The following is a 2,806-nucleotide window of genomic DNA, read 5'->3' on the forward strand; positions in this document are numbered from 1 at the left end:
TTATAGGTATATAACATTGTTATGTTTTTGAGGTAAAGCAATAGCAAAAATATGTGTAATTTATTCTTTGAATTCTGATCATGCATGGAAGTTGAAAAGCGTAGCCTTTGATTATGAACAACATCACTTGAAAAATGCATTTTATTTTTGAACACTAAAAGTGTAGTTTTTGATACAGAAAAGCGTAGTCTTTGAGAATAGGTAACGGCTAAATAGGCATCCGCACTAAAGCGATTCCAAAGCCAAAAAAGCGTAGCCTTAGCCAAAGGCATAATTTTTTTTTATTTTTAGCTACACTTTTCAAGAGTAGTTGAATGGGTGATTTTCTTAAATGTCAAGTTTGTGATATGCTTTGGAGAGCAAGTCGGGTACTCAACGTATTTTCGAATCTTGAATATTACGCCTTTTTGTAACCGTTTGTGCGCTTTTTCTATTACATTGTAATCGTGCATGCCATTATAGTAGGGATAAATTCACCATTTTGTCCCTAATGGCTATATAAACATAATCATTTTTCTCTTTCTTCTTTTTTGCTTCTATTCCTGAAATTTTAATTCATTTTCTCTCAAGAATTTTCTTTTTCTTCACTGTGACTTCATTTTCGTTGATCTTCTTTCAAGATTTCTCTCTTAGAATTCTACTTCGAATATTCGTTCGTGTTACTTAAGACGTTTAGGATCATCCGTTTGTTTTACTGTTGCACATGTTCCTTTTTGCTTTCTATTCTTCATCAAAGTTGATTTTTCTTTCATTATTATCATTTGCTGGTTGATGTGTTAAGATAGGTGAAGCTATAATTTTGATGTTTTTTTTTTGTGAAAATGGTATTTTCAAAAATTTGGCTTCTTACCACTTGCTTGTAGAGATTTTCTTGTTTGTTGCCATTGCAATGATCTTCTAGCTATTTTTGTAGTAGTAGATTTTTATAAGTTATCCATTTGTTTTGGACTTTGATATTGTTGTAAAAACTTGCAAAATTTGTAAATTCTGGGTTTGTGTTGAATTTTTGGGCTTTATCTTGTCCCTAAATGGTGTCATTTTTATTTTGAGTAATGGTTTCGTATTATGGTAGAATAGGTTGAAATTTTCATCCTTGAGGATGGTCCGACTTCTTTAAGTATTTTAAATCTTGTGCTATTGTACCCAACTTGTAGTTTGTGAGCTTTAGTGGTGACATAACTTTGTTTGCTATTTTTTGTAGGTGTAACTCTTTATGTCTCGTTCAGTAGTTCACATAATGTCTTTTAACGTTTCTGCCGATTTAAACTGGATTGATAGTTCCATTTTGTCAGCTGTTTCTGTATTTGATAGGGAATATTTAGAAAAATTATGACTTCAATATAGGATTTGTGGTAGTCAGAAAGATGAGAAGTACACTTTAGAGGCCCCTGACCCCAAGAGAGAATTTGCTATCCCGTTATAATAAGTCGAAAGAGCATTTTTTTTGTTATGTATGAGTGTCTTTTTACTAGGTTAGGAGTCTTGATTCCTTTTACCACTTTTGAGATGGACGTCCTTTTGGCTTCAAAGGTCGCTCCCTACCAGCTTCACCCGAACTCTTGGGATTTATGAAGTTTATCAGCTGATATGTCGAGAGATTGATATCTCTCTCTTTGTCAAAGTCTTCTTTTATCTTTTCCAACTTACCAAACCTTTAAGCTTAAAGAAACAATAATGGGCTTCTTTTTTAGCTTCCCAAGGTCGGAAAGTTTTCTTGATTTTCGAAAATTTCTTTCACGATTTTAAAAACTATTTCTTCAAAGTTCGACCTGTGAAGTCCGACCTTTTTACCAAAACGAGAGGGGAGAGTATATGTTCTGTCTTTTTCTGAGAAGAGATCTCAAATGTTGTGAAATATAATTTGGAGGATCTGGACGAGGTGGAGCAGTGTACGATTGCCTTTTTTTAGGATTTCTAGGGTCGTTCTCCTCACCTAAATACCAAAAAAATTTTTGGTAGCCAAGTCGAGTTATGTTCGGATCAAATTAAGTAGTTATTTTCTTTATTTTGTAGACAAGTGTATTTTTACTACTACATTCTGAAGCTTGTTTTTCTTTCCCTTTTGTCGCAAAAATAACCAATGACAGTAATTCTCTTATCAAGCTAAGAGTGGCTAGGAAGAACGTGTTGTCCCAACTTGCCCACAACTTTAGGCTAAGAAGTCAGCTGCCTCTTCTCCCTAATCAGACTCTTCTCCCTCTAAGTCGCCAAGAGCTCACTTTCCCCTTTCTAGGAGCGTCCAAAATCAGATACTGAATTGAAACCCCGTAAATGGAAGACACTCAGGTTTGACGCTATTGGGTTTAGCGAGGAATACATCCTTTCTCATAGTTCAATTGCTATGGATGATCGTTCAATGGAGAAATATCTGGAGGTGCTTGCTCGAGGTGAAATTCGGACGGTAGGAATTTGTACATCTTTATTAAAAAGCATTAGAGTGACTTCTCTTGGTGCTACTCAAAAGGAAGTGACTGACCTGCGGGATGAAGTGGCTAGGCTGACGGAATCTAAACTAGAGCTTGAGGCTGAGAGGACGACCTTGAGGTTGGACGTGGTAGGACTTAAAGAAAAATTGAAACTTTTCCAAACAGCCTGTGCCATGGCTGAGGGCTTGAAGGAGAAGGCGGAGAAGAGCTACACACGGGTCTTTGGAGAGAAGTTAGAACTCTAAGAAGAATTGGAATAGCTTAAACAGAGCCATGAGGACTTGGAGTTTAATATAGCTGAGGATATGGACCAAATGGCCGAGAACATGTGAAGGCCCAACTCCGACTTCTTGCCCCCGAGGTGTACTTTTCTCTCGTCG

This window comes from Arachis ipaensis, chromosome B03, assembly GCF_000816755.2.
Source record: "Arachis ipaensis cultivar K30076 chromosome B03, Araip1.1, whole genome shotgun sequence".
NCBI classification, from domain to species: domain Eukaryota; kingdom Viridiplantae; phylum Streptophyta; class Magnoliopsida; order Fabales; family Fabaceae; genus Arachis; species Arachis ipaensis.